The sequence below is a fragment of the Rhopalosiphum maidis genome, chromosome 2, assembly GCF_003676215.2.
Source record: "Rhopalosiphum maidis isolate BTI-1 chromosome 2, ASM367621v3, whole genome shotgun sequence".
In the NCBI taxonomy this organism is placed as follows: domain Eukaryota; kingdom Metazoa; phylum Arthropoda; class Insecta; order Hemiptera; family Aphididae; genus Rhopalosiphum; species Rhopalosiphum maidis.
This window is the reverse complement of record NC_040878.1, coordinates 88,609,376-88,621,439: the sequence shown is the minus strand read 5'-3', so window position 1 is coordinate 88,621,439 and position 12,064 is coordinate 88,609,376. Positions and strand designations below refer to the sequence as shown.

The window sequence follows — 12,064 nt, the reverse complement described above, 5'->3', positions numbered from 1 at the left end:
GAGTTCAATAGCATAAAAATACTATATAGTATATATCTATAAGATAGATACAAACAATGCAAACACGTTGGTTTTGCGCAGTTATATAGCTACGCATCGGAAATATATGCACATGCACCGTTGCAATGATGCATATAATGTTAATGCAACTGCAGTAGAGCGTTACGCTTTTGTCCGCGAAACGGGAATATGCGTCTACATATGAAAATACGTTTTCTAGTGACAAAGATGAAGTTCATTATTCCCCCTATACTAAAACAAAAATCATAGCATTTCGCGTTTCGTCGAGATAAAATGTGTGCGTATCATATCATACGCGAGTATGTGTATTGTTCGGTCTACGTACGTTTAATCGCAATTTTTTTTTTTTTTTTAATTTGTTGCCGTTCTTCGCTGTATTTCTGATATTATTTACCGAAAAATTGCGAGTAACGGTTAGAATTAGGTTTTTATTTTATTTTTTTTTTTTTTGTACAGTTGCTCAAAGCGTATCAAGGTAGTATACCTATTTATAGAAACGAATTATAGGTATGAATGGTATGATCTATACTACAACTATACAGAGAAATTAACATTTATTATGATGATTATATATTATATATTTAAACTAATAACCAGTCTTATCCATTAGTCATTATACATATTTCATTAGTCATTAGTCACCTATTGGTTATACCTATAATTACGGTTAATTACATTTGTATGTGATTTATGTTACACACTCTGTATACGCGTATGGATAAAGTTCTCTGTGCGGAAACGTCTCGTTTTTTCGACCGGTCCGGTTGCTGCCGCGATGGGAGTCACGCCCGCGAACCGGCTTATAAAAACTGTATCGCTAAACCGTCGTCGTCGCCCAGTCTTTGTCTCATTGTCATCCGTCACGCCGCCACCTCTACCGCCGCCGCCGCCGCCGCCTACCACTACCTCTATTACCACTAACCGTGTTCATGCGTGCGTCTTCGTGTGTGTGCGTGCGCTTGTGTATTCTTGAGCGCCGCGTGCGACCGCGTCAGTCGATCGTTCGAACGCGCGCGTGTACGTTTATATTTTAATAACGACAATAATATTTATGATAACAATATTATTGTTAAATTTTAATACAATATAATATACTACGAAGTCGTGCCGTACAACACGCTGCGATCGAGCGGGTCGACTGGCAACGGGATTTTTTATTTTCGCTGTGAATTTCAAATTTACGGACATTTTTTTGTCCCCCCGATCTTGCGCTACAATCGGCCTGAGCCTATCCGCGTTTGACACACCGACCGATTTAAGGTAAATATTTTTGTTTATGTATTATTCAATGAAACTCTTATAGAATAATAATACAATCGAGTACTCGAGTCACAATAACTCGAATAACTTGACAACTCGAATTTTTTTTTATTCTCCTAGAAATATAAATCATATATAAATTAATATAAATTCGAGTTAGATATTTCGAAGCGAATTTTTATCTGCTTTCGACTTCGAGTTATCGCGACTCGACTATAAAATATAAAAGTCGTGCTTAATATGTTGCGTTATATTATTTTTGATTCAAATTTTTTTTTAATCATCATGCTGATAGTATTAGTAATAAATCGTACTTATACAGAATTAAGATATTTTATAATGCATTATACTGTATAAAAAAATTAACAATGAGTTAGCTTCTTATAAATTTAATGAACTGCCATGATGAGAATGTATTTACATACTGCAGTTATAGCTTGCATAGATCAAGTCGCAATTTAAAAAATTTAAAAATTATTATTAATTATTATTTCATACCTGATCGTTGTTCGGTGTTGTCTAGATCTGCGATATAAACATACGCGCTTGTTAAATAGGAATTTAGTCGTTTAGTATAGTATGTTGTTAATATTATTAAACTGTTATTAACGTTACAAATTAACTGTTACAAACTGTATGGACATTAAACTTGTAATGTACTAATGAGTATTCCTACTTTACTGCAGGTTCGAGGTATTTCTTTTCGACCATGCTATTTTAGCCGTTGAAATTTACGTACAAAAATATTTTGTTCTTTACCACCTGCAGCAATCGTGACACTTTTTATGTGTCTTCCGTTTAGCCATTTTTATCTCCCACAAAATATATGGATACTACTAAATTGTTGTATTTATTAGTGTTCAATATATAATAGGTATCAAACAGTTTTTGCATAAATACAATATTTATTAAACAGCATAATTATTTTTAACGTTTATGATCTTGTTCTAATTTTTTTTAGTTAAAAAAAATGATTTTATATACTTTTATAACTATTTAAATAATTATAATGCTACATTAATTGTATTAATAAATATAAAAAGTAAGAAATTAGGTATTTTTATAATGGCAGTTTTTAAGTTTTTAATTATTTCAATGATAACTTGTAATTATAATTTCATAACCTGTAACAAAATATTTTCTATTAATTTTATAACATTAAATATTTAGGCACTTTTTTTCATATAGACCTATATATAGCTAATTAATTATAAATCATGCAATTGAAATTATAGTTTAAAGTTAACAACAGTTGATAACTTAAACAATTTAGTCCGCTTCATTAATTTTAATTTTCAGTGATGTTATTTATATAAATGATACCCTATGCTTTAATATTTGACATGTTATGTAAATCAATAACACTTTTACAACAGATCTATCTGTTTTGTTTTCATAAAATTAAAAATATAAAAATATTGTCATTAACGACATATAAAATTCACAATTTTGAGAAATTGTTAGTTAGAACGGGATTACAAACGCGTTCTAAAGCAATAACTATCGTAATTACTTTTAATTGTTATTTAACGTGCACTTCGCCACAAATGATATTGGCTGCTCAAAGACTCGGCCAAATGGGTCGAAACGAACTCGCAGGTCATAATAATAATAATATAATACAAAAAGCGTAATTGGACTATCCCCAAAATACATTATGCTACTGCATTAGAGTATAAGACACGAACGCTTGTTATATCATACGTCCGTGTGTGGCTTTTTCGATAAAGAAAATGATTTATTATAGCTTTATGATTAAGATTCACGTCGATCGATTAAATTTATATATATACTTATATAAGGCTACAGTAATATTCGTGTATAAGACTTGTATGCAATAAATGTGACTTTTTGAAAACGTCAATATATATCAATAAGGACGACAAAATTGCGTGTTTATCTTCTCACTGTTGTGATTTTCGATGACAAAACAATATACCTATATAATTTAACGACAATATTGTACTGTATTTGTGAGATTTTTTTTTATAAATATATCAACATTATTGTAAGCAAGATTTTACAATTATTTTTGTACCATGCTTTTCAATCTTATTAGGTTGACAAATTTTAATGGTTTTTTTTTCGCTAAATTTTAAGCAAGTCGTCGTTCTTTCTTGCGAAGTCTTAGGCTGAATTTTAAAGAATCTCACTTTTTACAACAAAAATACGATTTTTAATTTATAATAATGATTTATAACGTGTGTAAGTAGCATGTTGTAGGTATTTTTTATCATCCTACAGTACTCGTTTTTCAATGTATGTATTAAGTGTTTGAACTCTTGATACTATCATCGTAATCACCAGGAATTATTTAGAATTTATATCTTAAACGATTTGTAAAACGATATTGAAAGTTAATGACGAACACACAAGCCACATGCATTTAATAAATGAAAATAATGATACAAACGATTTGTATCGACATAATAATATTATTATGGCTTTTAAATATTTTATGACACCGATTCGGTAAAAGTTATTGCTTGGTCGTTTTGGATGATTATCTCTAATCGTATGTTTTTAAAAACATTTTTTTTTGTTAAATTTACATTGTTTGAAATTTAACGACAGTTTTGAAGGTTTAGAACGTTTAGATAAAAAAAATATATATATATTAGCATTTGACATAATAAATACTCCTGTGCACTAACTGTACTCCATTTAACTAAAATTTAGAAGCTTATACGTTTTGACTTATAAATTTATAATAATTTAACTACCAGTTCGATGTTTAATTAGTATAAATCGGAAATAAAAAAAAAATGTATATTTTTTTCATTTAAAAATATAATATTAATTTCAAATGATCTGAAAACAATGATTTTAAACCATTTATACGTAGTGTAGATTAAATGAAAAAATTACTATGTATGTACTGTATGATGATTGAAAAAACTGACAAATTGTATTGACTAAAAATTATTACATATTAATTAATTTCATTTGTTAGCCCTTTCTGTTACACAATGTATATAAACTATACAAGTGCATTTTGTCCAGAACTATCGTTACAAAATGTATGTTTATGGGGGAAAAAAACGATACGAACTTCCGTCTCCTCTCAGTATATGCATACAAACTATTATTATACAGCTGCGGTGACTGTATTTTTTATTTTTTTTTTTATGGAAATTAGTAATTTATGTATAGATATCGAACTGGTAGGTAGACTATGCCCAGAATAAAATACGTGAATTTCAACATTCTCATCGGTAATATTCCAGTTAAGAACATTATTATGCATATGATATGTACATTGTTGTACTGCAACAATAACAATACAACGTGCGCGGTCAATGTGCTCTGGTGATCGCATATAAACATTATTGCTTTACAACGGGAGCGTATCGTCATCGCGTGACCTATACAAACACATTTTATATATAGTATTATTATTACAGCGATTATCTGTCAATATATGTTAACACAGAGTTGATAATGTTGAGACCATCCAGCGAGATATCATGTACTCATATCGTTCATCATGTAGATTTTCAATGGCGAAGTCGAATTGAACTCATTAACGGTAGTGAACACAATATTACGGTTATGTGTTGTCATAAAACCGTTTTGATTATATTACCTATTTATATTTTGTATGGAAAACAATTCGTTCATTTTTCCGAGGAGTTATATACAAACGCATCCGCAGTAAACATCTCGAGCGATTTATTTATAAACTCTGCTGTAACCGCACATCATCATCGTTACATTTCAGAGCGCGCGAAAAGTGGTAATAATAATAAACAATATAATACTGTTCTTCTATCTGCTACATTATATTTAAATGTTAGGGATTATTCATGCGTGTATGATCCACGAATGAAACAAAAAAATTATATACCAAATTACTGTTGAGTGATGACATAATGACATTATAAAATGTATCAATACACGTACGTCTTGTATTAATACAAGTTTATAACAATTAAGTACATTTATGATATAAAAAAAAAAAATGTAAAATCATCATTTCGTTGATATTTATTGTCCCGTACGTCAAAGTTATTTTTCTAAAAGATTTAACGTAGAGATTTTTAAAAAGATTTGATTATAATTTATAATACATAGTGAAATAATATATATAAAAGTTATTTTTAATCGTTGGCAGTGGTGGATTGCATGCTCACTGCAACCGCGATGACTTTTACAAACGACTATTCAGGCATTATATAATAATAATAATATTATATATTACCTTTTATTGTCGAGTATAATATTATTAATATAATGCATATGAAAATAATATTCTGCTGAGAAGTGCAATGGCATAGCAGTGAATATTGTAAATCGCTGGTGAATGTTGACATTCACCACAATTGTTGGTGAGTGATGATCGTTGGCAGTTTTACTAAATAGTAAATAATAATATAACAAAATACGAAACATTACCGATGTTTGTTAACAAGTACAATAGGATAACAAATAAAATAAAATTTTAACTCTGCTATTGATAATTGATTATATTTATAAGAATATATATTTTTAAAATAACCTCAAAGTGGACATTCATTATTTCCCGTTAGCTTTGCTACTTAGCAACTAGTACATATTTTGACTTATAACACGTGTCGAAATATTAATACCTAACTATAATATTATGTAGTATAAAACATTTAAATATATTATTGTTATTATAAATATAACCAGTTACGTACATATGAAATTATATTTTGTAAATTTATTAGTGTTTTATGTTTTTACTTACTAGTTTTTATACTACAATATTATACAATATACATATTGTCCGCAATAATAGGTATATATTTTTTAAATTCATATTTTATCTATTCTATAATTCTACATTTCATCATAATTTTATTGTTATGAAATAGTTTACCAGCAATTGTAATGTCTACATACATTATGCACTCGGTGGTGTTTTGGTGCCTCTTTGTGAGGTATATATATATATTATGTTGACACACGTGCAGTACTGTAGTATTTGACAGTCGGTGATGGTAGGTATATACTATATACACTATATATATATCGTTGGATTATCATATGGTATAGATCGTCCATGCGCGAGCGTTCAATTTCTTCTAAACGTCTAAACAACTAATTATTAACATGATCAACCACTTTTAAATTCGTATTAGTTAAATTATAAAATATATTTTAGTAGTATTTATCTTATAATTTGTACACCAAAATACTCAAAATTCTTTACAGAATATTGCTACAATCGTATACATCAGTTATGTATGTAAGACTTGACAGCCAGAGGTGGTGATAAGAGTTTTGCTGTCTTCCCCTTCAAAAAATAAAATCGACAAAACTATAAATTCTAAATTCTTGTATGTATTGTACACAATATTTCATTACGTTTAAATCAGTTCAAATATAATTTATATAATTACTAGTTTGTTATAATGTATTAATGTATATTATATTTTTTTAATGGTGTTGTACGTTTTAGTGACTTTTTTGTATTGATGAAAATAATAAAATACAGCTATTAAAACAATATTATATTATAATTGCACATACGTACCTTTATTATAAAAATAGACATTTCTACGTTTATATAAATCTATATCATACCATGGTCGGTCATTCAATGTAAATTTTTATTTCAATCGTAATTAAAATGCTGCCACATTGATTTTGAACAATTTACTACTATATACCAGGGATGGCCAACATGACTATGTTCACGAGCCACATATATTAATGCAATTATATCAAGAGCCAAATTATCTAATCTGTACTTTTATACCACAAAAATAACAAAGATAGCTAACATCCGATAAATATATCAAATTACGAATTATGAAATTATAAAATAATAATAAAAACATTTTTTTTTTTTATAAATGTATGCAAAAAAAATTAAAATTTTGGTTTTTGTAAATAAGACCGCGAGCAGCATACGTCGATGAAGAGAGCCGCATGTGGCTCGCGAGCCGCAATTTGACCATCCCTGCTATATACAATGAAATTATGTATATGTATAGCGTACGTGACGTGTAAACACTGTAAATCTGTATGAAAATGTATTGCCGATTTTTTTCCCCCACATTATAATAGGCGCTGATAGTGTATCAACATACACTGTATCAGAAAATATCGATTAGTGTTTTATTATCGTTATATTGTGGATTGTTTTGGTCAGCAGACCGCACAGAAAACACTTATTCGCGTTATTTTCCATATACGCGGAACAGAATTGTATTATATATATGTACAGATACTCCGCTGTAGGTTTCGTGCTTCCGTATATTATTTTTATAGTCGGGCAACCCCTTTTAGACCTTAAAACTATGCCTAACGCGCGTTTGTGTGCGTGTGATGTATTTTGCGTAGAGTGACTTATTATATATTATTTTATGTGTAGGGTCCCCCAGACATGCAATGGCTTTGGAATCGCGACGACTTTCAGCCTATTTTATACAATGGTAAATCGCCACAGTCATTTGCGGCGGTGCGTGCGTATAATTAAGTGCTGGATTCGCGATGATAGAAACAGGGTGGCGATGGTGGTAACCGGTAGGGAGAAAGTCTAAAATGGTATTTTTTCGAAAAAACTAAACTCATCGTAATATGAATATTTTAACCGAAATCGACTGCACACATATACATATTCATATATATATATATATATATATTTATAGGCTTGTGAACAGGTGTAGTATATACATGTAAGGTGTACACAACAAAACTATATACCTACAAATAATAAGGGACTCGCTGGAGGGTCGCTGGAACATTGATTTTTTTCCCCTTTCTTAATATGTTTCATACGCGCGTCCTTTATGCGTTTTTTTTTTTTTTTTACTTTAATACCCTCGGGGGCAAGTTATACATGTAATGGAATTCCTACAATATTATGTATTCAATAAACGAGCAATAATAAATATCAACATAATTATCGTCAACTTTTGTTTTGAATCAAGAAGATGTTTTCTGATGACATTTTTTTCCGTTATTGTCGTTTCGAAAAAATGTATCACTTCTATAATATATGCTTAGGATTGTACACTATAGTATAGGTAATTACCTAAGCGTAGTAAACTGTAGCCAACAAACCAGTCGGATCGAACAACTATTAACGTATTGACATCGTATATAAAACGGTATAACGATTTATGATGTGATTACATCAATGTAATCACATACAATGTAGTATACCTATACTGAGTCATTGACATTTATGTAGATAGAAAATGTATGTGTAACAGACACAATAGATCGCCTTAGAAATTTGTTTTACTTTCCAACGCGATCATGTATTGCACAGTTTTACAACGATAAAAAAAATTATAATAATGTATTAATATCGCACGTGTCGCATTTGACAATAGGTAGGTAACTAGTTTTATGCGATTAATAATCACCAACGGTTCACAATATACGCGTATATCATTTAATCAAAATAATACCTAGTCGAATTGTTATTGCACATCATATATTATTATTCATTTATATTGATACCTTGTAAATGTAGTAGGAATAATATAATCTTTAAAACGAAATAGGATCGCGCACCAACAAAGTTCGAAACGGTAGAAGTATAATGATAAGCCTTCTTACTAATATTAACGTACCATGTATCTAAAATATAATATGCATTTTTAAAAAAATATCAATTTCCAACACTTCGTATCGACAAAATAGCTACTGCGGCTAACGAAAACTAGGTATTAACTTTTTATTCAAGTTGGATATGATAATATATATATATATATATGTGTGTATAAGACAATTAATGTACCATAATAATCGATTGTGTATGAGAGGAGATAGCGTTTTAAAAGAAAATCGAGTTCCTGCATCTGTATAGATTGACGCAACTTGTGAATAAAAACAACAATAAAAGCCCATGCCCTTCACGTCCGACCAATAAATGTTCTATTATAGCGTCGCTATTTCGTCGTTCATATACAATAGTTGATTCAATGAACACGTTCGACTTCTTTTTTTTTTTCAATAATGCAGTTATTAAAATTAAAGAATTTTTACTAGGTTTTTTACACTACTTAAGGGGTTTTCAATATTTTGGTGGTACAAATGTCTGTTTTCAAATAAGAACCGCTTTCTTTTTCGACAAAATTATTTAACAAATAATTTTTCAAAAAATTTTGGTGTATCGTTGTATCAAAATAAATATTTAAAAATTCTAGTAATCAATATTATAATCTACCAACATTTATAATTTGTAAAAATTATTCGAGTAAGTTATAGTAATATATTTTGTATTTCTTTTAAATCATTTTTAAAGATCACCTATATATTATCGAATCGTGGACATTTTCCTTCAACCGTTTTCGGTGTAGGTTAGGACTTTCCCTCCTTCCGCCGATATATCTTTGATGCGAACATTTATCTCCAATTTTTATTTAAAACTTACTATTTAGAAATTAAATGTTTTTTTTTAAATTTATCATTTTTATGTCGAAATTTTTAGCCATTTTTATTAATAATTAATATTATTATTATTAATTATATATATTATATGTTGACAATCTTTTAGCTAACTACCTATTATATTTATTTATTATTTTAATAGTAATTTTTATTAGTTCAGTTGATAAAAATATATTATGCATACATCTATAATTTATTATATTTATATGAAAATAAAAAAATGTTGTATATTTTATTAAAAAAAAAATGGGTAGACAAGGTCCGCATCAAAAATATATCGAGGGGATGTTCGACTACACTGAAAACAGTCGGGGGGAAGGTTTATGTCCATTTACCATAATATTTATTTATTACAAATATACAGATTTCCCCTTTAACATTAAAGTAATAGTACAACAGTTAGTATAATAGTAAAACATTAAATAAATTATCTTAGTATAAATATTTTAATAACCGAGAAACTAATCGTTCAAATTTTGATAAACATAAGTTTGTATCATTATAGGATACTATTCTTAAGTAATATAAAAAAATTTCGAGAATTTGAAAATATGGCTTAAGTATATAATCAAAAATTATAAAAATCATAATTTAAATAAATGTATTATTTAAAAAAAATGAGGGCGTGCAATGTTTAATACCTATGTCTAGTATGAATTACTCTATATATTATCAACACGTACAGCATACAATAGTATAATACGCAAATAAAATAGTATTTTACAAAATAGCATTAAACATTTATTTTTTCACCGTTATTTAGCTATATAATGTAAAACTTAATAATAATTACCGTATAACACGCGCGTATTGCAATATGCTTATATAGTGAATCCGCGAAAATGTATCGATCAAGCTCACAACTACGATGGGGATGCGATCCGATTCGAAACGAACCCACGAATGCAGCGTGCAGTTTGTACTTATGTTTTATAACCATGCCGAGTCGATAATAGCTGAAATATAACGACTCATATAGGTAAAAACGATAAAATTAAATCACTTGCGGAAACTTTAACGCATACCGACTCATAAATCAGTCACTGACTATACGAGTTTAATATTATTGTATAATTTGCCTGCACGTGTCTCCTGCTATAGTTCTATGTACGAACGTGACATAATACGATATAATTACAATATAATAGCATTGGGACAGAAATGTTTTACGCTAGTCGAATGTATACCAACCAATTTCAGACGACGCGTGTCGTTTTGGTTTTTCAAGTGATCTGACTTAACATGTATTATAATATTACTAATATTAGTATAGAACATGCGAGTTTATATACTACTGCCAACTAAATATTTTTTACTTTTCGTGTTTTTGTATTGCTGCAAATAGCCTTAACGAATCATACTAATTAGTAATTGGAGTAACAACAACAAAATGTTAGTTTGATTTAAATGATACGATTAAATATTTGAAAAAAAATTGCATATTTTATTGAAAATTATAGTCAAATCAAAGTGATAATACACCAGTTATTACAAATCACTTTTAAGATATAGCGGTTAAAGTTTTTCTAATTAAGAAATTAGAAGAAAGTATTTAGATTATTTCTGATCCTAAACTCTAAAAAGCCAACTTTAAAAACAAAATGTCATGATATTTTTTCTAAAAAATAGAACTAAAAGTAATACTTAAAATTAGGTGAAAGGTTAAACTTAATGAAATTTAACAAGACCCAGTAATATTATTAATATAATTTAAGTTTGTTTCAATAACTTCAGTTTATGTTGAATAGTCGTATTTAATTTACAACAATTTATTCAGAGACAATGTTATAGCTTCGCCGATATAATTATTGAAGTATTTCGACTATCGTTTATTATTAATTATACATATATATTAATATTTAATTATAGTTTCATTGAGTGGTGTAATGGTGAAAATTACAGTTATAATTGAAAAAATATATTCTTCCAAAATTTGATTTTATACATCAAAGTACTCCAAATAAAATTCTGCTTTGAAATAAGGAATTTTAATTGTATCTTATCAATAAAAAAAGGTAAAAGATTTTGCAAATGATAACGATAGATAATATTAAAAAATATAATTTTTTTAAAATTAATTTTCAACAATTTAAAATCATATAAAAATAATATTTTCAAAAACATTAACAGTTTTTGAAATAAAATGTTCCGTTAAATTAATCAGCCGGTAGTATTATATATATTTAAATACAGCACGTTTCAATCTCCTATTACCTAAGCAAAACCCGTTTTAGTTTTAGATGTAATTATTATTTACATCTGTAATGAATACGTTTTCTCCGAAATCCAACACACGCCGTATACTGCTGCGATGACAGTTCAAGAACAGTCAATATACATATTATACGTATGCGCATCACTGTATACGAACAAATATTGTGAAATTCGAAAGTTGGAAATTCGAAACGTC

The 12,064-nt window shown here is 28.5% G+C and overlaps 1 protein-coding gene across 2 annotated transcripts in view; it reads left to right on the top strand.

Annotated features, from left to right (window-relative positions):
* Positions 1 to 1,018: 1,018 nt before the first annotated feature.
* LOC113552717 (CTL-like protein 2) overlaps positions 1,019 to 12,064 on the top strand; it is a 44,837-nt gene continuing 33,791 nt past the window's right edge. For both annotated transcript variants that reach the window (XM_026955587.1, XM_026955585.1), the window contains exon 1: positions 1,019 to 1,281. The gene's annotated coding sequence lies outside the window, so the exon portion shown is untranslated. The remainder of the gene's footprint in view (positions 1,282 to 12,064) is intronic.